Here is a 27870-nt window from a genome sequence, read left to right as displayed (position 1 = left end):
ATTAGCACACTCAGGATTGTTCAACAAGTGCTGCCCAATTATAGAATCATATATAACAGTAGATACTTTGATTTGGGTTTTGCAAGCTTGCGTTAGTTGAGTACCTCTAAGTGCCTCTTACAAGTAGCCAGAGGAACACGTTGTTTGATTCAAATCAGCCAATCGTCGGGACATATGGCTTATATACCTGGCATCAGACTGGCACTGAAATTCATGCATGACATTGCTCAGATGTGTGGGAGGCAGAATGTCTTTTTAGAGTAGCGACAACATCCTATTAGTGGAAAATACTACTTGCATAGCCACTGCATAGTAGCAGCATGAAACGGCTTGTTTAATCTGTTATCCAAACTTGAGATATTTTGTTTTTCCAGGTTAATTTGAGGTAGATTGGGCACTCTTCAGGTCCAAAAGTGGCAGCCTTTGGCCCATTTACAAGTTTGAACAACGCACAGCAAATAATGATCTGATCAGGAGAGCCACTGCCCTGCAAGATATCTTTGAAACATTCTATTTCTGTGTTGAGCTTGCAAGGTCAGCAAATGGCTAGGGCCCTATTTACAAGATTAGTAATAAGGCCAATCTTGAGGTGCGGAGATCTATACAAATCGGAATGCATAAAGTGACCAGTGAAGAAAGGCTTGCAGTAGACAGTAGTGGAGAAACCATTAGTGGATTTCTCAACCATCATGTTCAGGAAGTTGAGGGGCACATTGGACTGCTCCATCTCAAAAGTGAATTGGAGCGTAAGATTAAGCACATTAAGGCGTGTAGGAAAATCCTTACAAGTGGTTGAAGATTCAAAGATTGTGACACACATCATCTGTGTATTGGAAATATGCATGGGCCAAGAGGTCAGGGCTCTCATTCATTGTGGAAACCCACAAAAATGTTTGCAAGCCCTGGACCTAGAGGGGATCCCATAGCTACACCATCTACTTGGCACACATGGTGTCATTGAAATTGAAGTCAACTGCACAAGTTATTAAAGTTCAATGGATACAGATTCAGAAAATGGCGGCACATCTAGATTGGTATGATATTGTGGCATGACACAAATCTTGATGGCTTCCTTCGGTGACACACTCAACAATAAGCTAACAATGTCGAACAAGCGCACAGACAAGGCATTGCTATCAATATGTAGGTCATGTATCATCTTAGTGAAAGTGATGGAATCCTTCACCATGTACAAACCCTTTTAAAATTACCTGGAAGCATGGGGAGACTATAGTTTCCCTTTGCTTTCCATGGCAATGCTACGGCCAATTAGAGTCAATTAACCAATCAACACCACTTTTCACCTGTGGTATAAATGGCTTAATCATTTGAAATTTGTGTCCTGACGACTATAATATGAAAAGCTTCAGCAACATGTCCCTTTTTTAAGCAACAATCAACTGAAAAACACCAAATTGCAAAAAATCGCACAATGTATGGATTTCCAAACTAGTATAAAAAAATTGGGGTCTCAAGATCAACAAACCCTGCTTTGTACCCATAATTATCTCATACACAGCCTAAAGAGCAATCACTGCTGTCCAGGAGTAATTCCTTGAGTGAAATTCCTTGAGTGAAATGCCTTCAAATATTTTTGACATAAGCTGCTATAGGAGATTTTTTTAATAAAATAAGTTCGCAACTAAATGATACTTGGTAATGTTTTAGTAAAACAGCAGTGACTTGAGACCAGGTAGAGGAAAGGATAGAATGAATTATTAGCTGAATTGAAATGTGCTTGCATATCAGAACAGGAAAGAAATCCTGGGGTTTGGGTGGGCAAGCTGCTAAAACAGTTGATGGTGTTTACAGGCGGTTAGCAAAGCATCTGTAGTACTTTTTAGAATCCTCATTTTATAATTGGAGGGAGCGCAAAGTAGAGCTACCGGGTTATTTTTAGCAGCAGAGCTAAGACGTTAGCTGCTGAGAAATGACTGAAGGGTTATTTGATGAAATTAAGACTGCGAAGGGTTTGGAGACTGTAAACTTAAGTTAGGTTTCAGTGCTATGTGGAAAATTCAAGAACATGGATCTCTCTCTCACTTTGCATCGTTGTCCATGATTCACATCTACTGCTCATCTGTAGTGAGTCTTCAGGTGGGAGTACAGTCCTAGTAGGTTAAAGTGGGGGCATCATAGTCATTCTCTGAAGCAGGGTTTACTGCCATATGCTCTTTCCTGTGATGACACTTTTCTATGGCAATCTGAAGATTTAGTTTTTCAAATTTCAGTACAGAGAATTTAGTGCCAAGTGTTTAGGTCACGTGCATAACATTCCCAGTTGTTGAAGTCAATCTGGCAAAAAAATTATATCTTGTGTGCATGAGCCCTTGTATCTTCATTTTGGTCACCCAATATGTCTACTGGCACCATCAAGTTCTCCTTATATTACATCTTTTGTTAGGCGACCATCACCCATTCTAATGAGGTGGCCTAACCATCGTAGGTGATGTCACTTGAGCACTGCCATGATAGTCTGAGTTAGAATGCTACAGTATTTCTGTGTTGGGGACTCTGTGCTGTTAATGGATCCCAAGAATCTTTCTCAAGCAAGACATATGAAATTAATTCAATCTGCATTCCCACCTCTGATATGTAGCCCAAGTTTAAGCACCATGCAGCGGTCTATTTAGTATGCAGGGATTGTAGATTATTGGTTGTGTGGCAGTTGAGAGGTTGGTTTTTTCCAGCCTCTTGCCTGAAACTTTCCAAATGCCAGGGCAGCACTGCCAATATGAGTTGATCCAGTTCAGTGTGGGGTGGGGGTGCTGGCGAACATCGCAGCAGCATCCTTCCAGTTAGCTGTCATGAAATATTAATTAGTTAGGTGAAATATAGATAATAGGTAGAATTCATGTATAATTGGGATATTATACTTTAGAACTGAATAAAGAGTCACCTTTGTTAAACAGGTCCAAAGACTTTACCCAGAAGCCTCTGCGTATACACACACACACACACACACACACACAGACACACATATAAATGTGAGGTTATCCACTTTGGTAGAAAAAACAGGAAGGCAGATTATTATCTGAATGGCTATAAATTGAGAGAGGGGAATGTGCAGCGAGACTTGGGTGTCTTCGTACACCAGTCATTGAAGGTAAGCATGCTGGTGCAGCAGGCGGTAAAGAAGGCAAATGGTATGTTGGCCCTCATAGCGAGAGGATTCGAGCACAGGAGCAGGGATGTCTTGCTGCAATTATACAGGGCCTTGGTGAGACCACACCTGCAATATTGTGTGCCGTTTTGGTCTCCTTATCTGAGGAAGGATGTTTTTGCTATGGAGGGAGTGCAGCAAAGGTTTACCAGACTGATTCCTGGGATGGTGGGACTGACATATGAGGAGAGATTGAGTTGGTTTGGATTATATTTGCTGGAGTTCAGAAGGATGAGGGGGATCTCACAGAAACCTATAAAAATCTAACAGGACTAGACAGGGTTGATGCAGGAAGGATGTTCCCGATGGTGGGGGAGTCCAGAACCAGGGGTCACAGTCTGAGGATACGGGATAGACCATTTAGGATTGAGATGAGGAGAAATTTCTTCACCAAGAGAGTGGTGAGCCTGTGGAATTCGCTACCACAGAAAGTAGTTGAGGCCAAAACATTGTATGTTTTCAGGAAGGAGTTTGATATAGCTCTTGGGGTGAATGGGATCAAAGGAAACAGGGAGAAAGCAGGAGCAGACAAATCCTGCTTTTTTCCCACATGTTGTTCAAATTCACAATTGACTAGAGGCTTCATAATGGTTCAAGTCATAGAATCATAGTCATAGAGGTCTACAGCACAGAAAAAAGCCCTTTGGGCCATCGATTCTGCGCCAGTCAACCAAGTACCTAACTATTTTAATCCCATTTTCCAGCACGAGGCCCATAGCCTTGAATACCATGGCATCGCAAGTGCACATCCAAATACTTCTTAAATGTTATGAGGGTTTCTGCCTCTACCACCCTTTCAGTCAGTGACTTCCAGATTCCCACCACCCTCTGGGTGAAAAATTTCTTCCTCACATCCCCTCTAAACCTCCTGCCCCTTACCTTAAATCTATGCTCCCTCCACCAAGGGAAAAAGTTCCTTCCTGTCTACACTTTCTATGCCCCTCATAATTTTATACACCTCAATCATGTCCCCCCTCAATCTCCTCTGCTCTCGGGAAAATAACCCCGGTCTATCCAATCTCTACTCATAACTAAAACTCTCCAGCCCAGGCAACACCCTGGTAAATCTCCTCTGCACTCTCTCTAGTGCAATCACATCCTTCCTCTCATGCGGATTCCAGAACTGCATGCAACACTCTAGCTGTGGCCTAACCAGCGTTTCATACAGTTCCAGCATAACCTCCCTGCTCTTATATTCTATGCCTCAGCTAACAAAGGCAAGTATCCCATATGCCTTCTTAGCCACCTTATCTACCTGTCCCGCTATCTTAAGGGACCGGTGGACATGCACACCAAGGTCCCTCGGATCTTCAGTACTTTCCAGGGTCCTACCATTCATCATGTATTCCCGTGCCTTGTTTGTCCTGCCCCAGTTCATCACCTCACCCTTATCCGGATTAAGTTCCATTTACCACTGAACAGCCCATCTGACCAGCCCGTCTATATCCTCCTGTAATCTAAGGCTATCCTCCCCACCAATTTTCATGTCATCCGTGAACTTACCGATCAGCCCTCCTATCATTCAAGTCTAAATCATTTATATATACACCACAAACAGCAAGGGACCCAGCACTGATCCCTGTGGAACCCCACTGGACACAGGTATCCAGTCACAAAAATACCCCTCAAACATCACCCTCTGCTTCCTGCCACTCAGCCAATTCTGGATCCGATTTGCCAAATTGCCTTGGATCCCATGGGCTCTTCGTTATCAGCCTCCCATGTGGGACCTTATCAAAAGCCTTGCTGAAGTCCAAGTAGACTAAGTCAAATGCATTGCCCTCATCTACACACCTGGCCACCTCTTCAAAACATTCAATCAAATTGGTCAGGCATGACCTCCCCTTAATAAAACTATGCTGACTGTCCTTGATTAATCCCTGCCCCTCCAAGTGTAGATTAATTCTGTCCCTCAGAATTGCTTCCAATAGTTTCCCCACCACTGAGGTTAGACTGACTGACCTGTTGTTCCCTGGTTTATCCTTTCCTCCCTTCTTGAATAATGGTACCGCATTGGCTGTCCTCCAGTCCTCTGGCACCTTTCCTGTGGCCAGAGAGGTATTGAAAATTATTGCCAGCACCCCTGCTATCTCCTCCCTTGCCTTACTCAACAGCCTGGGATACATTTCATCCGGGTCTTGAGATTTATCTACTTTTAAGCCTGCCAGACCACTTAGAACCTCCTCCCTTTCTATGTTAATTTCCTTAATTATATCTCAGTCCTTCTGCCTGGTTTCCATACCCACATCGTCCCTCTCACGTGTGAATACTGACACAAAGTATTCATTTTGAACCTTACCTACATCTTCAAGCTCCACACACAAATTACCACTATGGTCCTTAATGGGCCCTACTCTTTCCCTAGTTATCCTCTTACTCTTAATGTACTTGTAAAATAACTTTGGATTTTTCCCTTATTTTACCTGCCAATGTTTTCTCATGCACCCTTTTCGCTCTCCTGATTTCCTTTTTAAGCTCCCCCCTACACATTCTATACTCCTCTAGGGCATCCACCATTTTGAGCCCTCGGTATCTGCCATGAGCCTCCCTTTTTCTCTTTGTTCAATCCTATACATCCCTCGACATCCAGGGTTCATTGGATTTGTTGGTCCCAACTTTTGTCTTTACTGGAATATGTTGGCCCTGTACTCTCCCTATTTCCTTCTGGAATGAGTCCCACTGCTCTGACATGGATTTACCTAAAAATAGCTGCTCCCAGTCTACTCTGGCCAAATCATATCTGATCTTATTAAAATCGGCCTTCCCCCAATTTAGAACTCTGATTTCTGGTCCATCCTTGTCTTTTTCCACAACAACCTTGATCTAAAGGAGTTATGATCACTATCTGCAAAATGCTCCACCACTGATACCTCTACCACTTGCCCCGGTTTCATTCCCTAAAATTAAGTCCAGGACAGTCCCCTCAAATCCAACAAAAAGCTGTAGATCCTTTCAGTAAACCCAAATTATTTCCCTTATATTCAGCTGAGCTCTGTAAAATGTCTATTTTCACAGAACAGGACTCAGATTAAGAAGCAGATCTTCAAGGTAGATGACAAATCAATATTTGAAAAGGACCCAGCCATTGTTATTAAACAAAACAAAATTTTGAATTAGTTTAAAAAAAGAACTGGTGATTGCAGTCAAAGATATATCATTCAAAAAGTGCATTAATAGACCTCCTGTCCAAAAACGTTCTTGAACAAATGGAAGTACCAGCATCCTACCTTTGAGTGATGAAAACAGCTTTAAAAATAACTTGCCAATGCCTATAACATATAATAAAATTCATAATTCTCTAGATTTCATTTTAAGCATATATCTAACATCATCGCAGTGTTACACAGATCAACCTCAATCAAACACTCCATAAACTGCCTCGTGTATAAATATCAAGTTCATTAATTCAGCTGTGAGACTGTAGGACCATGTTGATCCAAGTAAACTACTTTATTAATATACTTTCTTGAACTATTTTGAAGGCAGCATTGCAATTCTATTCATTTGATATTCATACAAATGAACAAAGTTCAGAAAGTGATGAAAAATTATAAAACTTTCAACACGTCAAGGGAAAGGGTTCCATTTGCCATTTTCCATCTTCGAGACTTTGAAGTGCAATAACTCAAGGTTGCCTGCTGCATGCTGCAACACAAGTCACAAGCATCCCAAGTGTCAATTTTGGTTCAGTGCTGGTACCTTACTTCAGACCAAAGGCTGTGGATTCAAGCCCTACTTTAAAGACTTCAAAATATAACCTAGGACAATGCTTCACTGCAGCACTTAGGTGTGCTGCACGATGGAAGATATTGCCTTTTAGATAAGACATTAAACTACCTGCCTATTCAGTGAAGATGCACTATGTGAAGAACAAGGGGATTCTCCCAATGTCCCACCCAAACCAACACTACCAGAAGATTATTGGCTTACTGATCTCATTGCTATTTTATGCAACCTTGTTGTACACAAAGATAAAAGCAAAAAACTGCACATGTTGGAAATCCAAAACAAAAACACCTGGAAAAACTCAGCAGGTCTGGCAGCATCTGCAGAGAGGAACACAGTTAACGTTTCAAGTCTGTATAACTCTTCAACAGAACAGTTCTGCTGAAGAGTCATACGGACTCGAAACGTTAACTGTGTTCCTCTCCACAGATGCTGCCAGATTTGCTGAGTTTTTCCAGGTATTTTTGTTTTTGTTGTACACAAGTTGGTTGCTGCATCTGGTAACATTACAACAGTGACCAGACTTGAAAAGTAATTAATTGACTCTGAAATGCTTTGGAACATCAGGCATGAAAGGCACTATCAAATGGATGCTCTTTCTTTGCTTTCTCCAATGTAAAAATATTTACTCAAAGATCTATTGACAATCTTTGTCGGCTTACTTCAATTAATCAAATACATATTTAACTGGAATATATTAAATCTTTTGCATCAAACACAGTTCTTGTGGCTCGAATTTGTTGTGCCTGGGTGTCATGCTATTGCCATGTTGCTTCAATTGTTTTGGTTGTTTCAATGGTACTCATGGCTTTTGGCCATCTTTTGGCTAAACCTCCAAACTATGTGACGCTGCGGCACAAAACTTTTAAATTTACCTGTCATTAGCTGAAATGGATCCTATGATCTGGTCCTCTGTGCCCCATTGCAAGTTAGAGTGATTCACTTCACTAGCAGAACTCTTCAGATAACTTTCCATAGCCTTGCTGTTTCACTGCTTGGTTCTATCTTCTTTCCTCTGGTTAAAAACACCAACTTACATTTTTATAGCACATTTAATGTAGTAATTGTCACAAGATTCATCACAGGACCTATTATTAAACAAGATTTGACACCAAGTCACATAAGATGACATTAGGACAGGAAAAGCTTTGTCAAAAAGTTAGGTTTTAAGGAGAGGTAGAGGTGGAAAGGTTTATGAGGAGAATTCCAGAGCTTAGAGCGTAGGCAGCTAAAGGCAAGCTGCCAACAGTACAATAATAAAAACAGGGGATGCGCAAGTGTAGTTATAAGTGACTGAGGGAAGAACTTTCTGGCACACATACAGAAGAATCAGAAAGGTTTTTTCCATTCCGGAGATCACAGGATTAGAGGCGCTATGGGTGATGACATAGTTGAAGGGGGATGAATATGGGCAGGAGAGTTTATACAGAATGTAGTTTAGGGAGGAGAGCAGGACAATAAATTTGAAGAGATAGAGATTATGGGTACTGTAGCATAGTGGTTATATTACCAAACCAGGAATCCAGAGGTCTGGGCTAATAATTCCAAGAACAGAAGTTCGAATTCAGTGGAGCAAGCCTGCCATCTCTCCTCACACTGGCCTATACATGACTCCAGACCCATGCAAACATACAAATTAGGAGTAGGAGCCCTTCGAGCCTGCTCCACCATTCAATAAGATCATCACTAATCTATTGTAACTTCAATTCCTCATTGCTGCCCACTCCCAATAGGTAAGGGGGTGAAAGGTTATCAAGAATCTATCTAGCTCTGCCTTAAAACTATTAAAAGGCTCTGCTTCCACCGCCTTTTGAGAAAGGGAGTTCTAAAGATTCAACCCACTGAGAGAAAAAATTTCTCATCCCTTTCCTAACTGGGCAACCCCTTATTTTTAAACAGTGGTCACTAGTACTAAATTACCCCACAAGAGGAAACATCGTCTCCACATCCACCCTGTCAAGGCCCCTCAGGATCTTAAAGGTTTCAAAGTCGCCTCTTCCTCTTCTTAACTCCAGAAGATACAAGCCAAGCCTGTCCAACCTTTCCTCATAAGACAACACATTTATTTCTGGTATTAGTCTAGTAAACCTTCTCTGAACTGCTTCCAATGCATTTACATCCTTCCTTAAATAAGGAGACCAATATTGCACATAGTGCTCCAGATGTGGTCTCACCAATGCCCTGCATAACTTAAGCATAGCCTCCCTACTTTTGCATTCAATTCCCCTCACTATAAACAATAATATTCTATTAGCTTTCCTAATTACTTGCTGTATCTGCATACTGACCTTTTGCGATTCATGCACGAGAACCCTTAGCACCTCCTATCTCAGAGCTCTGCAATCTCTCACCATTTAGATATGCTTCTTTTTCATTCTTCCTGCCAAAATGGACAATTTCACACTTTTGCACATAATACTCCATTTGCCAGGTCTTTGCCCACTCATTTAACATCTATAACCCTTCGTAGCCTCTTTTGTGTCCATTTCGCATCTTACTATCCCACCCATCTTTGTGTCATCAACAAATTTAGCAACTATGCCTACAGCCCCTTCATCTAAGTCATTTATATAAGTAGTAAAAAGTGGAGGCCCCATGCACTGATCCCTGTGGCACACCACATCTTGCCAACCAGAAAAAGACCCATTTATGCCTACCCTCTGTTTTCTGTTAGCTAGCCAATCTTCCGTCCATAGCAATATATTACCCCCTACACCATGCACTTTTATTCTTCACAATAACCTTTGATGTGGCACCTTATCAAATGCCTTCTGGAAATCTAAATATAGTACCTTCGCCGGTTCCCCTTTATCCACAGCATATGTTACTTCTTCAAAGAACTCCAATTAATTGGTTAAACATGGTTTTCCTTCAGAAAACCATGCTGATTCTGCCCGATTACCTAGAATTTTTCCAAGCGCTCTGCTATAACATCTTTAATAATAGCTTCTAACATTTTTCCAAAACAGATGTTGTTAGCTGACCTGTAGTTTCCTGCTTTCTAGTTCCTTCCATTTTTGAATAAAGGAGGTACATTTGCTATTTTCCAATCTAATGCAACCTTCCCTGAATCTAGGGAATTTTGGAAAATTAAAACCAACGCATCAACTATCTCACTAGCCAATTCTTTTAAGACCCTAGGATGAAGTCCATCAGGATCTGGGGACTTGTCAGCCTGCTGCTCCAACAATATGCTCAGTACCACTTCCCTGGTGACTGTAATTTTCCCAAGTTCCTCTCTGCCTTCCATTTCCTGATTTACAGCTAATTCTGGGATGTTATTTGTATCCTCTATAGTGAAGACCAAATCAAAATATCGGTTCAATTCATCTGCCATCTCCTTATTTTCCATTATTAATTCCCAGACTCACTTTCTATTGGACCAACCCTCAGTTTAACTCTTTTCTTTTTTAAATATCTATAGAAACTCTTACTATCTATCTTTATATTTCTAGCTAGCTATCTCGCTTACTCTAATTTTTCCTTCCTTCTCGATCTTTTGGTCATTCTTTGCTGCTTTTTATAGCCTAACCTGCCACACATCTTTGCACAGTTACATGCTTTTTCCTTAAGTTTGCTGCTATCTTTAATTTTTTTTTAGTTAACCACGGATGGTGGGTTCTCCTCTTGGAATTTTTCTTTCTCGTTGGAACGTATGCATTCTGAAATATCCCCTTAAATGTCTGCCACTGCATCGCTATTGACCTATCCCTTAACCTAATTTGCCAGTTCACATTAGCTAGCCATGCTTTCATAATTGCCCTTATTTAAGTTTAATATACTTGTCTTGGACCCACTCTTCTCTCCCTCAAACTGAATGTAAAATTCAATCATATGATCACTATAACCTAGAGGTGCCTTCACTATGAGGCCATCAATTAATCCCATCTTGTGGCACAATACCAGGTCTAGTATAGCCTGCTCCCTGGTTGTAGCCAGAATGTGCTGCTCTAAGAAACTATCCCAAAAACATTCAATTAATTCCTCACCTAGGCTACCTTTGCCCATCTGATTTTCCCAATCTATATGCAGATTAAAATCATCCATGATTATTGCCACACTTTTCTGACAAGCTCCCATTATTTCTTCCTTTATACCCCATCCTACCGTGTGGTTACAGTTAGGAGGCCTATACATCACTCCCACAAGTGACTTCTTGCCTTTAACATTTCTCATCTCTACCCAAACCATTTTTATATCTTGGTTTCCTGAACTTAGGTCACCCCTCTCTAATATGTTAATACCATCATTAATAAACAGGGAGCCACCTCTCCACCTTTTGCTAGCTTCCTGTCCTTCCTAAATCACGTGCCCTTTAATATTCAGGCCCCAATCTATGTCATCCTGCAGCCATGTCTCTGCAATGGCTATAAAAACAATATCAGATCGCACTTACTTATTTTTATCCGCACTCTCAGTTCATCTGTTTTGTTTCGATTCTACGTGCATTCAGATAAGAGCCTTTAATTTTGTCCTTTTATTATTTTTCTGACCTCAAGCCTTATCTGCTGATTTACTTAAGATTAGTACTCCCTGTCCCTTCCTCTCAGTCTTTTTAGCATTTCCCACCTTAATACCTTTCTCTCTTGCCTTTCCTTTCAGATTTACCACACCTTCCCAAATTTGGTCCCTTAGCCCACTATTCACTTCTTTAGTTATGCGGCTCACTAGACCATCGGTCCAAGCACAGTTTCAGGTGTAGACTGTCCCAACTGTACGGTCCCCACTTTCCCCAGTACTGGTGCCAGTGCCCCACAAACTGGAACCCAATTCTCCAAAACCAGCCCTTGTGCCACGTATGCATCTTGTAATTTTAAGTACCCTACACCAATTTGCATAGGTTCTGCTTTATTAATTTAGTATGTAGCTCCTCATACTCTCTATGCAGGACTTCTTTCCTGGTTCTACCTATGTCATTGGTATCTACATGGACCACAACAACCAGATCCTCCCCCTCCCACTGCAAGTTCCTCTCCAGCCCTAAGCAGATGTCCCGAACCCTGGCATGGGGCAGGTAACATAGTCGCTGGATTCTCACTCTTTGCTGTGGAGAACAGCATCAATCCCCCTCATTAAACTGTCCCTTACTACCACTACATTCCTTTTTGTTCCCCTCATTTGAATGGCTTCCTCCCATGGTGCCATGGTCAGTTTGCTCATCCACTCTGCAGCTCATGCTCTCATCCAAACAAGCTGAGAGAACTGCAAACCTATTGGACAAATGTAAAGGCTCACATTCCTCCACTCCTGCCCTCTGGGTCCCCTTAGCTGCCTCACATGCAGTCACACCCTCTAGCCCCTGACCACATTGCATCAATTTGATTGACCCTTAATAGCCCTCTGCAGGGGTCTAGCTAGCTATTCACAATTGTATTGAAGAAAAATATTAGAAACGAATTTACTGGCTGCAGCTGTCAATAAGCCAGCAAATCATAAACTCTTCAGGGCAACTTGGCATGGGCTATATGTGCCAGCAATGTCCAACATGCCAAAAATGAATAAAATACATTAAATTTGCTTTGTGTCATAAGGACACAGAAATAGGAGGAATAGAAAATATGGCCAATCGAACCTGCTACTCCATTCAATATGATTGTGGTTGATTTTGGGCTTCAACTCCACTTCCCTCCCCATTCCCCAAATTACTCAATTCCGAGACACCAAAACTCTGTCTACTCCAGTCTTCAATGTTTTCAACAATGGAGCATCAACAACCCTCTGGATAGAGCATTCCAAAGATTTACAACCCTTTGAGTGAAGCAATTTCTCCTCATCTCAGTCCTAAACGACCAGCCCCTTATCCTGAGACTGTGCTCCCATGTTAGATCCCCAGACCAGCGGAAACCATCTCTCAGCATCTATCCTACTAAGCCTCTTTAGAATTTTGTCAGCTTCAATGAGTTTGCCTCTCATTCTTCTGAACCCCAGAGAATGTAAGCCCAATTGCTCAGCTTTCCATCATTGGACAACCCCCTCACCGCAGGGACCAATTTAGTGAACCTCTGCTGTCCTGCCTCTAATATCCTTTCTTAAACTTAGAGAGCAAAACTGCACACAGTATTCCTATTATAACCTCACCAAAGCCCTGTACAATTGTAGAAGGCCTTCTTTATTCTTGTATTCCAATCGCCTTGCAATAAAGGCCAACATGCCATTTTCCTTTCTAATTGCTTGCTGCACCTGCATGTTAACTTTGCGTTCCTTGTACGAGCACACCCAAGTCTCTTTGAATATCAACACTTACAAGTTTCACACCCTTTAAAAAATGTTCTGCATTTTTATTCTTACAACCAAAGTGAATAACTTCATACTTCCCTATTATTACACTCCATCTGCCAACTTGTTGCCCACTCACATAACCTGTCTATATCTCTTTGCAGCCTGTGTCCTCCCCACAGCTCACTTTTCCACCTAGCTTGGTATCATCGGCAAATTTAGATATATTACTCTGTGCCTCCACATCTAAGTCATTAATATAGATTGTAAATAGCTGAAGCCCCAGAGCTGATCCTTGCAGCACTCCAGTAGTCACAGCCTGCCACCTTGAAAAAGCCTCATTTATGCCCACTCTCTGCTTTCACTCACTTAGCCCATCCTCTATCCATGTTAAAATACTACCCACAATTCCACGGGCCCTTATCTTGCTTACTAACCTTTTGTGTGGCACCTTATTGAATGCCTTTTGGAAATCCAGGTATACTACCTTTACTCGTTTCCCTTTTACCTTTCATACTAGCTACATCCACAAATATCTCTAATAAATTTGTCAAACAGGGATTCCCGTTTTGTAGTATCATGTTGACTTATTCTAACCATACTATGCTTTTCTAAGTGCATTGCTCCACTTTGCTCCAGGAGGCGGTCACAATCCTCAGGCTATGTAATTCAAATTTGGTCTGTAATCAGGGACAGGAGGGTGTGACTGCAGGTGAGGGAGGTATGAGGCCCCAGGGGGTAGCATTCATGGAGCCTCAGCCCCTGCAATTGTCCAACAGTTACGAGGTTCCTGCAAGCCATGTGGACAAGAGCGGGGACGGCAGGAAGGATGTGCAAACTGACCATGGCACCATAGCACAGAGAGACATTCAAATGGGGGGAGGAAATAAGAATGTGGTAGTGGTAGGGGACAGTAATATTTGAGGGATAGATACTGCTCTCTGCAGCCGTAAGCGTAAGTCCTGAAGGCTGTGTTGCCTGCCCGGTGCCACGGTTAAAGACATCTCCTCAGGGTTGGAGAGGAACTTGGAGTAGGAGGGGAGGGATCCAGTTGCCGTCGTCCACGTTGGTACCAATGACATTGATAGGACTAAAAAGGAGGTTCTGCTGAAAGAATTTGAACAGTTAGGAGCTAAATTAAAAAGCAGAATCTTGTAGGTAATAATCTTGGGATTACTACCTGAGCCACGGGCAAACTGGCATAGGTAAATAAAGTCAAGGAATTAAATGCGTGACTCAAAGATTGGTGTGGGAGGAATGGATTTCAGTTCAGGGGGCACTGGCACCAGTATTGTGGCAGAAGGGAGCGGTTCCGGTGGGGCTTCAATTGAACCATGCTGGGACCAGTGTCCTGGCACAAACATAAAAATACAGCAGAAAATACTGTCAAAGGGGGAAAAAATGGTAAAAAGGCAAAATTAATGGCTTTTTATTTAAATTCACATACTATTCAGAATAAAATAAATGAATTAACAGCACAAATAGAGATTAATGGGTATGATCTTATAGCCATTACGGAGACATGGTTACAAGGAGATCGAAGCTGGGAGCGAAACATTCAGGGGTATGTGACTTTTCGAAAGGACAGGCAAGATGGAAAGGGTGGTGGGGTAGCTTTGTTAGTGCGAGATGGAATAAGTATGATAGCAAGAAATGATCTTACATCGGAAGATGTAGAATCCATATGGGTGGAGGTAAGAAATAACAAGCGGAAGACGACGCTAGTGGGAGTAGTCTATAGGCCCCTGAACAGTAGCTATACTTTAGGACAGAGAATAAATCAGGAGATAACAAGGGTATGTAAAAAAAGGCAGTACATTAATCATGGGTGACTTTAGTCTTCATGTAGATTGCGAAAATCAAATTGGCAGAGGTAGCCATGAGCAAGAATTCACTGAATGTATTCGGGACAGTTTGCTAGAACAATATGTTGTGGATCCAACCAGGGAGCAGGCTATTTTGAATCTGGTAATGGTGTACTGAGGCAGATTTAATAAATGATCTTAGAGTAAAAGATCCCCTAGGAAACAGTGACCATAACATAATAGAATTTAGCATTCAGTTTGAGAGTGAAAAACTTGGGTTGGAAACAACTGTGCTAAACTTAAGTAAAGGTAATTACAAAGGAACGAGGGCAGAGTTGGCTGGAGTGAACTGGGAAAGCAGAAAAGATGGTTCATGAACAATGGCAGACGTTTAAGAAAACAGTACATGACTCACAACAAAAATACATCCCAGTGAGAAAGGAGGATTCCAGGAAGAGGATAAATCAACGATAGTTAACCAAGAAAGTTAAGGATAGTATCAAATTGAAAGAAAAAACATACAATGTAGCAAAGATTAGTGGTAAGCCAGAGGATTGGGAAAGTTTTAAAAACCAACAAAAGATGACCAAAAAAGTAATAAAGAGGGAGAAAATAAACCTTGAGGGTAAACTATTAAGTAAATAGAAATGGGCAATAAGAGCTTCTTAAAAATATAAAAAGGAAGAGAGAGGCCAAAGTGAACATCGGCCCCTTAGAGAATGAGGCTGGGGGAATAATAATGAAGAACCAGGAAATGGCAGAGGAGTTGAATAAATACTTTGCATCAGTCTTCAGGGTAGAAGACACTAATAGCACTCCAAAAATACTAAATAATCAAGGGGCAAAAGAGGCGGAGGAAATAAATACAATAGCTATCACTAGAGAAAAAGTATCAGGGAAACTAATGGGGCTAAGGGCCGATAGGTCCCCTGGAGCTGATGGGTTGCATCCTAGGATATTAAACGGAAGTAGCTACAGAGATAGTGGATGCACAGGTAGTAATCTTCTAAGAATCCTGAGATTCTGGGAAAGTCCCAGAGGATTGGAAAACTGCCAATGTAATACCCTTATTCAAAATGAAAGGGAGGGAATCAAAAAAACAGGTAACTATAGGACAGTTAGCTTAACATCTGTCATTGGAAAAATGTTGGAGTTTATTATAAAGGATTTAATAGCAGAGCATTTAGAAATACATAACATAATCAAGCAGAGTCAACATGGTTTCATGAGGGGGAAATGATGCCTGACAAATTTATTAGAATTCTTTGAGAAGGTAACAGGCAGGGTAAATAAAAGGGAACCAGCAGTAGTAATATATTTGGATTTCCAAAAAGCATTCAATAAGGTGCCGCACATAAGGCTACTTAATAAGATAAGAGCCCATGGTGTTGGAGGTAGTATTAGCATGGATAGAGGATTGGCTAACTAATAGAAGACAGAGTTGGGATACAGGGGACATTTTCAGGATGGCAACCTGTAACTAGTGGAGTGCCAAAGGGATCAGTGCTGGGGCCAGAATTACTTACAATATATATTAATGAGTATGAGGGAAGTGAATGTACTATCCCAAGATTGCGGATGACACAAAAATAGGTGGGAAGGCAAGTGGTGAGGATGACATAAAGAGTCTGCACAGAGATATAGGCAGGTTAAGTAAGTGGGCAAAAACATGGCAGATGGAATATAATGTGGGAAAATGTGAGGTTATGTACTTTAGCGGGCAGAATAGAGGAGCTGAATATTATTTAAATGGAGAAAGGCTGCAGAAAGCTGCAGCAGGGAGGGATTTGGGGCTCTTTGTTCATGAATCACAAAAAGCTCACAAACAAGTTCAGCAGGTAATAGGGGAAGGCAAATGGAATGTTGGCCTTTATTTCAAAGGGAGTGGAGTATAAAAATAGGGAAGTTTTGCTAAAACTATACAAGGCACTGGTTAGACCACACCTAGAATACTGTGAACAGTTTTGGTCCCCTTATCTAAAGCAAGATATACTGGCATTGGAGGCAGGCCAGAGAAGGTTTACTAGATTGATCCCAGGTATGGAGGGGTTTCTGATGAGGATAGGCTGAGTAGGTTGGGCCTGTACTCATTGGAGTTTAGAAGAATGAGAGGCGACCTTATTGAAACATATAAGGTTCTTAGGGGGCTGTCAGGGTAGATGCTGAGAGGCTGTTTCCCCTTGTGGAGAGTCTAGGACCAGAGGGCATAATCTCAGAGTAAGAGGTCACCCATTTTAGACAGAGATGAGGAGAATTTCTTCTCTCAGAGGGTAGTGAATCTGTGGAACGCTCTACCGCAGAGGGCTATAGAGGCTGGGTTAAGTACATTCAAGGCTGAGATAGGCAGAGTTTTATTCAGTAAGGAAATCAAGGGTTATGGGGGAAAGGCAGGAAAGTGGAGTTGAGGATTATCAGATCAGCCATGATCTCCTTGAATGGTGGAGCAGACTCAATGGGCCGAATGGCCTACTTCTGCTCCTACATCTTATGGTCATTGTTAAGACTTCCTTCATAATAGATTCCAGCATTTTTGCAACAACTGATGTTAGGCTAACTAGCCTATAGTTCCCCATCTTCTCTCTCCCTCTTTTCTTGAAAATCGCTGTAACATTTGCCAACTTCCAATCTGACTGGACCATTCCCGAATCGAAGGAATTTTGGAAAATCATACATAGTAGATGCATTCTCTCTGCAACTCTCTCTTTTAGAACCCTCTGGTATAGGCATTCAAGTCCTGGGGATGTCAGATTTTAGTCCCTTAAGTTTCTCCAATATTTTTTCTCTGCTGATAATTTCCTTGCTCTTTTTAAGTTACCATCTATTTCTGGTATGAAACACTGTCTTCTGCTGTGAAGACAGGCAAAATATGTTCAATGCCTCTGCCATTTCCTCATTCCCCATGATAATTTCTTCTGTTTCTGCTTCTAGGGAACCAATGTTAGCTACTCTCTTCCTTTTTATATACTTATAAAAGATCTTACAATCTTTTTATATTTCTGGCTAGTTTACTCTCATTCTATTTTTTCCCCTTTTACCAACTTTTTGGTGGCCCTTTGTTGGTCTCTAAAACACTCCCAATCCTACTGTTTTTTTTGCAACATTGTAAGCCTCTTCTTTTGATCTAATACTATCCTAACTTCCTGAGTGAGCCACAGATGGATCTTTCTTGCTGAGTTTTTGTTTTTCAATCGAAATGTATTTTTGTTGAACATTTTGAATCGTTTATTTAAATGTTTTCCACTGTTTATTTAGCTCCATACCTTTTAGTCTATTTATACCATTTATACTACTTGTTTGGTGTTAACATGCCAATACCGTCATGACTCACGATGGCATCTCAATAGGCTTTTCCACTATTAAGTGAGCAGATTCAATGCCTCCACAGTCCAAACGGGCAACCAACATAACAGTCACTCCCCTAGATAGCCTCCTGGTATGAATTTTTACCTCTTCATAGAATTCTTTGCCATCCCTTTGCCTCGGCGCTTCAAATGTTTTCCCACCACTGGGCCTCCCACTGTGGCCTTCAGTTTGCACTCCAGCAACCCAAACCCTTTTTTTAAGAAAGTTTCGTTTTTGGACTGTTTTAAATATTTTACTTTGATCTCCATCCACATCTCTTTTTTCTGATCTTCATTATTTCTCATTCGTGACCACCACTGCTCATTTTACGTTCATGGTTTTGTTTTGTCTGCAGCTGACTGCTGGCTGTTACCAGTCCTTTAACTGTTTTAAAATGTTTTAAGGATCGCAATTGCCATTCAGTAGGATCACTAAAATCATAATTGGAATGTCGCTTTTGTATAAAAATTAGAAATAAATATATTTCAGTACTCCTACTAAGTATATTCTCCAATCACTAACTTTACTGAACTTCATTTCTTTGAACTGGCCCATGTCCTTCCCTCTGCCCATGCCCCCAGCACTTCACCCAGTTCTTTCTTCCTATCATCAGTATTGGGTATGCATTGTGGGCCACAGAGCTTACCTGTAGTTATATAACACCTTATACTAAATTGGGTGGGTAGGTTCCATCTTTAAGATCTCTGCTAAATAGATGTCAAAAAGAGGAATACTAGCAGGGATGACCAGGAAACATGACAATCAACAAACCTAAATCAGGCAGGTGTAAGCAAACAAGAGGCATGTTGAGAGCTATTTGTAAAGTCAAAACTTGTGGAATTAAAAAATGTTTAATTCAAGAAAGTTGGTTTGGCTCCAGTCCAGTCCCAAACCAAGAATTGATCGTGTATTCTCCAATACATTACTAATTAGAGAGCTGTAACGTTGGAGAAGGCATCCATGGATAGGACGTTTAATGCCCACCCATGCGACCTTGATTTAAGATCGCATATTATTCATTCAGGATTTCTCCAGATATTCTGTCCAGAACTTCTCCCTCAACTAACATATACACATACCTATAAAGAAAGTTAAGGACTGGGTTGTGGGATTCATCAAGCCTGCCTCATCCAGACAAGCACTGATTTCCTTCCACATCACAAAATATCCGAAAGACAAACACAAAGAAAAAACTGAATTAAAGAAACTCTCTGGAAAATTCCTCTTCAACCCTCCATGGCAAGTAACAAGAGCAAATAAAGATTAAATAAAATACACACAAATATATGATTAAAAAAAGGATTCATGGGGCAGAATGTTGCCCTTGGCAGATGAGCCTGGCAATGATGCGCAGGAAGCTGCCCGCCACCCGCAATCGGCACTGCGATTTCACACAGGTGGGCCAATTAAGGCCCACCCAGCGTAAAATGCGAGCAGCAGTGCTGAGCGCTGCCTGTGTGGGGGGTGGAAAAAAAGAGGGCGAGTGGGCTGGGCATGAACTTCACGCATGCACGCGAGTGAGCGCTTCATAATCTCCCTGAGGCACAGGGCTGCCTCAGGGAGATGAAGAGATATAAAAAAAATTTTTTTAAAGTAATGAAACATGTCCCCTCATGTGACTCTGTCACATGAGCAGGGACATGTTATTAATGAAAAATTAAAGTTTTTAGTTTTATTTGCTTTTGGAAAAAAAAAATCCAAAAAAACCCACCAACCGTTGGGTTGAACGGACAGCGAAATAAGTTAATTGATTACTTAATGGCCTTAACAGGCCTTTTAATTGTCGGTGGGCACGCTTTCGGCTCTGGCACGCGCCGACAACTATTGTGCGACTACGCTTTGACATCAGCATGCTCAGCCGACATCAATGCGCATCATTTCACGCTCAAGCGGGTTGGGCGCATGCCCGCTGAGTGAAAATTTCTGGCCATGGAGTGTTTAGAAACTTCACTATCAAAACAAAAACAAATTAGTTCAAAATTACTGCTTTGAAACGCAATTATTCATGTCAACGTATTAAACAACTTAGTACAGGAAGGAGACAGCCTTTAACCATTAACTGTTTATAGGATGAGTACAGGAATAACCGTGTTTAAAATACACACTTCCAAGGATAAATTGTCATTCATAAAATTAAACTATGCTCCAACATATAAGTACCAAGATGTATATACATTCTGTCACAATCTTAACACCTACTGCTACTCATAGCTAGAAGCCATTATGTTCCTTTCAATGCAAACAGACCATGAAAAGGTACCAATTCATCCATTGCTAGAGTTAGATGACTGGTAAATTAATAATGATTCAGTACTGCTGTTAGAACAACATTGTGCTAAGAATCTTTTTCCTCTGGTCCAACTACAGCAAGTTATTTTTAATAGTGCTGCTATAGTTCAGTTGCCACAATAGAAGACCCCATAACCCCAGTTGTTTGGCAACAGGTAATATTATTTGCAGGTTGCAACTGAATTTTCACATTTGAAGAATACTTACCTAGACTATAAAATCGTTTGCAAAACTATTTGGGTGCAAATTATTATCTACTAGTGGATCCACTGTGGCTTTTCTCACTTACAATTTGAAGTAGTAATATTTGGAACACTTTGCAAGTGTAGTAAATCTTGTGTCGTATTCTCGTCCATTTTGCATTTCACTTCCTATTTCATGACCAACCATTTTTGGCTGCTTCAATGGCCTCCTCTCCATCATATGGTCAAAAGTGGGGATGTTTGCTGATGACTGCACAATGTTCAGTACAATTTGCAGCTCTTCAGATACTGAAGCAGTCCATGTCCACATGCAAGACCCCCCTGGACAACATTCAGGCTTGGGCTGAAAAGTGGCAAGAAACATCTGTGCCACACAAGTGCCAGGCAATGACCATCTCCAACACAAGAGAATTTAACCATCTTTCCTTGACACGCAATGGCATTACCATTGGTGAATTCCCCACTATCAATATTCTGGGGGTTACTATTGACCAGAAATTGAACTGGACCAGCATATAAATACTGCAGCTATAGGAGCAGGTCAGAGGCTGAGAATTCTGTGGAGAGCAACTCACCTCCTGACTCCCCAAAGCTTGTCCACCAAGTCAGGAGTGTGATGGAATGCTCTCCACTTGCCTGGATGCATGGAGCTCCAACAATGCTCAAGAACCTTGACACCATCCAGGACAAAGCAGTCTGCTTGATTGGCACCTCATCCATCACCTTAAACAAACATTCACTCCTTCCACCACAGACACACAGCTCCACATACAAAATGCACTGCAACTCACTAATGCTCCTTTTGCAGCTCTGTCCAAACCCGTGACCTCTACCACCTAGAAGGACAAGGGCAGCAGATATATGGGAACACCATTACCTGCAAGTTTCCTTCCAAGTCACACCACACGCCTGATTTGGAACACTATCACCATTCCTTCAGTGTCGCTGTGTCAAAATCCTGAAATTCCCTTTCTAACAGCAGTGTGGGTGTACCTACACCAGATGGACGGCAGTGCTTCAAGATGGCAGCTTATCACCACCATCTCAAGGGCAATTAGATATGGGCAACAAATGCTGACTTAGCCAGTGACACCCATACCCCATGAAAGAGTAAAAACATTGTGTCATTTCAGCTTTCCTCATGTCTTCACCCGCGTGTTATACTAGAAGAATGTTCTCACGATTTATTTGACACAGCTCAAACACTTAACATGTTACTGCCTTATAATCATTCTAGGCCAAATCATATATCAACTTCTGTAATCTCCTCAGGGAATTTGGATATACATTGTGAAATCTGTAGGTTAGTTTTCTTTTAAATGTCAACACTGGCTTTCACTTCAAATGCTAATAGCCAGCCCGTTCTCTGCCATTAATAGACAACAGCATCCAAATGGAAAGGTTTAGCTTATTTCATGATGATTGCACATTTACCAAAAAAATATTTTTTTAATGACTTAAAGTTTTAAAAGGCAGGTTTACTGGGGACAAAATGGCAATGGAGGAATAAAGAATGAACTTGCACTTATACATCTTCATCTCACATCTCTCAAATGTTCCAAAGCATTTAACAAAGAATTACTATGAAGTATAGCTGCTATACTGACAAACATGGCAGCTATGTTGCACACAGCAAATTTTCATAAACAAATTTCTATGAACAGCAATGAGGTGAATGGTCTATTTGTCTGGTGTTTGTCGAGAGAGGAACATTATCCAATGCAGCAGGTAAGTTCCTTGTTCTTCTTTGAACAGGACCAAGGAATCTTTTATAACCATCTGAACATGCAGACGGTACCTTCAGAGATTTAGGATGCAACAACATCCTGCATTTGTATAGCACCTTTAACACAGTAGTAATGTCCCATGGAATTTCACAGAAGAATTACTAGGCAAATTTGACACTGAGCCAGAGAGCTATTAAGACAGATAACTATAAGCTTGGCCAGAGAGATAGATTTTAACGAGTATCTTAAAGGAGAGGTTGACAGGTTCAGGGAGAAAATTATAGAGCTTGGGGCCTATGCAGCTGAAGGCAAATGGTGGAGTGATGAAAATTAGAAGTGTGCAAGAGGCCAGAATTAGAGGACCACAAAGATCTTGTAGGGTTGTCGAGCTGGAGGAGGTTACAGAGATAGGGAGAGGCAAGACAGTAGTGAGATTTGAATACAATGATAAAAATTTTAAAATTGAGGCATTACCAGACAAGGAGCCAATGTAGGTCAACGAGCATAGGGGCGATGGGCAAATGAGCCAATACAAGCTAGGATATGGGCAGCGGAATGTTAGGTTACCTCAAATTTACAAAGAGTAGAAGATGGGAAGCCCTCCAGGTGAATGGTGCAATATTTGAGTGTGGAGATAACAACGGCATGGATAAAGGCTTCAGCAACAAATGAGCTGAAGCAGGAATGGAAACATACAATAGGGTAAAATTGGTGGAAGTATGCAGACTTGGTGTTGAGAAGGTTATGGGGTCAGGCGATCAGCTCAGTGTCAAATAATCAGTTCTGTCCAGTTCAACCTCAGACCATGGCTGGTTTCAGTTTTAATTGTGTGCTCAAAATCTGTAGTGACCTTGAATCCAAAATTTATGATTCTGAAGCATAACGGCAACCAACTGAATCAAGCTAGCAGTTTTTTTTTTAAAATGTACAACAAAAGCTAATTAACATGAAGTTAAAATGTGTATAATATAAATCAGTAATGGGGCTGACAAATTGTAAAACACATGGATAAGGTACAAGCAACCATAATAAAACTTTAAATAAAAATGATGAGCACATGAATATACATATAAGGCAGGGAAGGACAGTGCTGAATGAAACATTAAGAAATGCTGCCAACTATGGAAAGTGTGAAATTGCCTTTTTAAAGTAACCATTTGCTAGTAATAGTGCAAGTAGTGTAAAAAAAATGTAGGTTTATGTTCACCCTGTTGTTTTCCTATAATATTGATTTTATGCCCTTAGAATCTACAAGTTGCAATGTGAAAAGTTTCTTGCTTTTCAACTGGAGGACCTTCAAATAAACACTGGTACCAATACAAAGTTAGAAATCATTCGTATAGCAGATTACAATTGGATACTGCTAGCCAAATCGAAGCAACAGTTTTGTTTGTATGTTGTGAGTTCTTCTACTTTGCTTTTACTGACACAGCAATGAAAGAGGAAGTCCACAGGTTTACTTTCCATAAAGCTATTACATTAGTTATTTTGTTTGTAATGCAGCAACCATATACAATTTTCATAGACAGATATAGAGCAGTCAACTGAACCATCAATGTTCTCATCAGGCATTGTTTTAATACAACTGCTGCTGAGCAGTGGAGAATAACAGAGTAAAAGTCAATCTGGAAAATAGGTGCCTACATTTGATGAAATATAAAACTCCCTTCTAAAAGGGTGCAATTTGTGTTGGTCTATAATTATATGCTGCCAGATCAGTCATTTATAATCCCACGAGTAGCCTAGGTTGAATTATTGAAGTTTGAAGCATTTGAGCTGTTTTGCAGATATGGGCTGTTTAAAAACAGTTCCTTTGTTTGAAAACACTTCTTCACCTTTTAATTGAAGCGGTTGTGTTCCTGCTTCCTCAAATGGGTGCAGATACTCAAATCCATTGCTTCTTGGTGTGCCTCGTATTTCATCAACTACTCATGAAACGCGTCTAAAATTAACACGTACTATCAGTAGGCATTTGAAGAATAAGGCAATATTACATTATACGAGTGAAAGTAAAACAAATCAGAGAGGAGAAAGAGGAAAGAAAGTAAAAGGACTGTATAGAAGAGCAAGCAAGAAAGCATATGAAATCCAGTGTGAGAAACAAGTGTATCGCCCAAGGTTGGGAAAGGGTTTATACCAGTTAATTTTATTGTGCTTTTATGGAGGGGGAGTGAGGAGAAAACGAAAGAGGGGAAATCATGTTGTATACATGCAACCAAATGTGCCAAAATTGCACTGCCAACAATCTTTTCACACTATCACAGTAAACAGACTATGCAGGCCCATAAAAAAGGTCCATATACGGAATGAAAAAAATCTTCTTGCATAAGCAAACATAAGACTGAAAAGAAAAAGAAACTCTGGAACTTTACCATAAAATCCATTGAGCTATATGGGTTAATAGGAAGGAAGTGTGCATATCAGATGGAAGTTCATTTTCCAATTGAAATTGGACGAACAACGGCTCACCAGTAATAATATGCTAGTATCATTGCTTATCATAATACAGTCAAATGCCACACCAAAAAAGACAAGTCTAGTACTGCTGAAACTGTCATGAGTCCTAATTAATATGGTGCTAACAGAAGATTCCAATACTGCAACAAACAGAAAATTCCATTCAGTTCATTCAAACGTTACTTTTATTTGCAAATATTTTGTACAATTCTCTACCTTTTAATGAATACTCAATGGTAAAAACTTCCCAAAAATTGCCTATTTTGAAAGCTGCTAACCATTTAATGCAACTACATTCATTACTAATTCAGAAGCCTTTGTTCTCAAAATAAAATATACTTTCAACAGCAACTCATCCATCAACAGGAGGGGGGGGAAATTATTTGGGATATGTGATGAAGGAAGAGTTAACAAGTGGGTTTTTCAGTTAGTAGTACAATTATTGGATTTAGAAGTCTTAATATCCACAGTACTATGCACAATTACACCAGCTTGCTTTAATAAGAAATCAAATAGTACATGACTTTGTCAATTGAACTAGGTAATCAATGTATTAATTAAACAAGTAAAACCCTTTGTTTGATTAAAATAATAATTATCCCAATATATACAAAATCCCATTGCAAAAAAATCAACATTAGTTGAATCATGACATTTCTGTGGGGAAAACCAAACCAATAGGGAGTCCGGGCTCAATGTTAGAGTTCAATTTTGGATCATCAGCGCTGTTCCCAATTTTCAAACAGAAGTTGCGGGACTTTTGTCACTTCCAGGACCTTTAAACCATTCTTGTGTTCCTTTTATTGTCCCATTACCATCCCCATTTGCCTTGCACCATCATCCCTTTTATAGTTTAATCACCCCTTCCCTCCACCCTATCACCACGACCTTCCCTTTTATTCTTTCCTCCCCTCCGCCTTGCTTAAAATCTGTTAAAAGCAAAAAACTGTGGATGCTGGAAATCCAAAACAAAAATAAAAATAAAAATACCTGGAAAAACTCTGGCAGCATCTGCGGAGTGGAACACAGTTAACGTTTCGAGTCCGTATGACTCTTCAACAGAACTAAGTAAAAATAGAAGAGAGGTAAAATCTGTTACACATTTTTAACTTTTCCCAGTTCTGATGACCTGAAACATTAACTCTTTTTCTCTCTCCACAAATGCTACCAGACCTACTGAGTATTCCCAACATTATCTACTTTTATTCTAGTAGAGAGCAATTCATTCCACTCAAACCAAACTGCACTCTCTGGCACCACCCACCCACCATCCCATTGGCTACTTCAGCAAGTCCCTTTGAAAGAAGAGTATTCTAGTTCTTTTAGCTATCTAACTGCACTGCTCTGCTCTTACCCAAATTCAACAATCAATATGTCACGACCACGTTAAAGGTGTTTCCTTAAAAGCGATTCGTGAGCTAAGAATTTATGTGCGTATATGTAGCCCCCTTTTACTTTGTGAGTGATTCACTTTAAAAACAACTCAGCTGTTTTAGTCTTAACCAAGACAAAGGTTGGTTTATTACAAAAACTATTGCTAGAAGTTGCTCAAGAAAAAAGGTGGTAAAGTTATTAACTGAAATACAGATACAAAGATTAAAATGCAGATAAAGAGAGAAATTTTTAAAATTCATTCATGGGATGTGGGCTTCGCTGGCTAGGCCAGCACTTATTGCCCATCCCTAGTTGCCCTTGAGAAGGTGGTGTTGAGCTGCCTTCTTGAACCACTGCAGTCCATGCTTAAAGATGAGATTCAAAATCAGTCTCAGAAATATCATTGCGGTCTCATTGCTTGAATTCCTTCTTTCTGAAATGAAGGGGTTAAAACTTGAGGTTCTGCCTAGCAGCTGTAATAGCTGCTGTAGTTGAAGAGTTGGAGTTTGCCTTTTGCAGGTGAACTCAACAAGTGGAACAGGTCCTGGGAGTGAGTGAAGGCTCCTGTTTTCACTTTTACAGTGCTCCAGGTGTTGGCCCTTGGTAGCCTGATTTAGTACAGTAGTATGATAGCTGTTTCTGGAAACCCTTCTCAGTCTCTCCTGTTTGAGAAGCAGTTTATGTTTCAATGTGTCTCTCTCAAGATGTTCAAGATGGTCCTGGACACAAAATTGTTCGCAGGCAGACTTTATTCAGTTCCAAAACTTAAAATGGCTGCTATCCCAAACTTTCGAATCACACTTCCACATTAGGTATTGGGTTAGTCTGGGGAGCACAGTCCCATTCCACTGTCTTTTTGGCCAAACTAATTAACATTTTTAAGGTCTCAGCCAGTAACTTCAATCATTTCCATTCCCCCAGGTTTGGGGAGATAAGGAAGAGCTATTCACACCTCCCGGGAAGCCACAATGAGTTTCTGTTTACGCTGGTGGAAATGCGGTTTTAATTTCAAATGTCTGGATATGTCTACCTGCAGTCCATTTGGATTTTCTGGAAGCTTGACCACATTGCAGTGAGAAAGGTCAGGTGACTTTTGGCAAACCTCTAAGGCTTCTTTGTGTCCATTTAAAAAAGATGATCTTTTTTACAAAATCTACAATATCACGACTACACATTCATGACAAATATACATGTGCCACACCTTCCTATGGAAAATTAATTTCATATGTGCACTGTAAATCTGCCCTCTCTCCACCAAGCTTGAGTACCCACCTCTGGCCTGGTGCATTTTGACTGCCATCGTGAAGAATGCATGACTTTTAAAGGAGGTAAAAGGTACAAACTGAGTGAACCAGTAAAGGAACATATATGAAATACACAGAAAAAGAAAAAAGGAGTGTGGAAGAAAAGCAGGAAGCCAAAGAGGAGACAAAGATTTTTTAAAATAACTATAGGAAGAAACAAGTTTAAAAAAAAGAAAACTTTATATGCAGGAATTTACCAAGGCTCCTTAGACAGTACCTTCCAAACCCACGACCACTACCACATTGAAGGGCAAGGGCAGCAGA

At 40.7% G+C, this 27870-nt stretch overlaps 1 protein-coding gene across 4 annotated transcripts in view; it reads right to left on the bottom strand.

The window, feature by feature from the left end:
* Positions 1–27870, bottom strand: part of galnt1 (UDP-N-acetyl-alpha-D-galactosamine:polypeptide N-acetylgalactosaminyltransferase 1) — a 209668-nt gene that overhangs the window by 146006 nt on the left and 35792 nt on the right. For 2 of the 4 annotated variants that reach the window (XM_078538667.1, XM_078538668.1), the window contains exon 2: positions 7765–7897. The exons of the other annotated variants lie outside the window; for them this stretch is intronic. The gene's annotated coding sequence lies outside the window, so the exon portion shown is untranslated. The remainder of the gene's footprint in view (positions 1–7764; positions 7898–27870) is intronic. 4 annotated transcript variants of the gene reach the window in all.

The sequence above is a fragment of the Cetorhinus maximus genome, chromosome 3, assembly GCF_964194155.1.
Source record: "Cetorhinus maximus chromosome 3, sCetMax3.hap1.1, whole genome shotgun sequence".
In the NCBI taxonomy this organism is placed as follows: Eukaryota; Metazoa; Chordata; class Chondrichthyes; order Lamniformes; family Cetorhinidae; genus Cetorhinus; species Cetorhinus maximus.
Note: the sequence above shows the minus strand (reverse complement) of the source record. Positions and strands in the feature narration are given on the sequence as shown.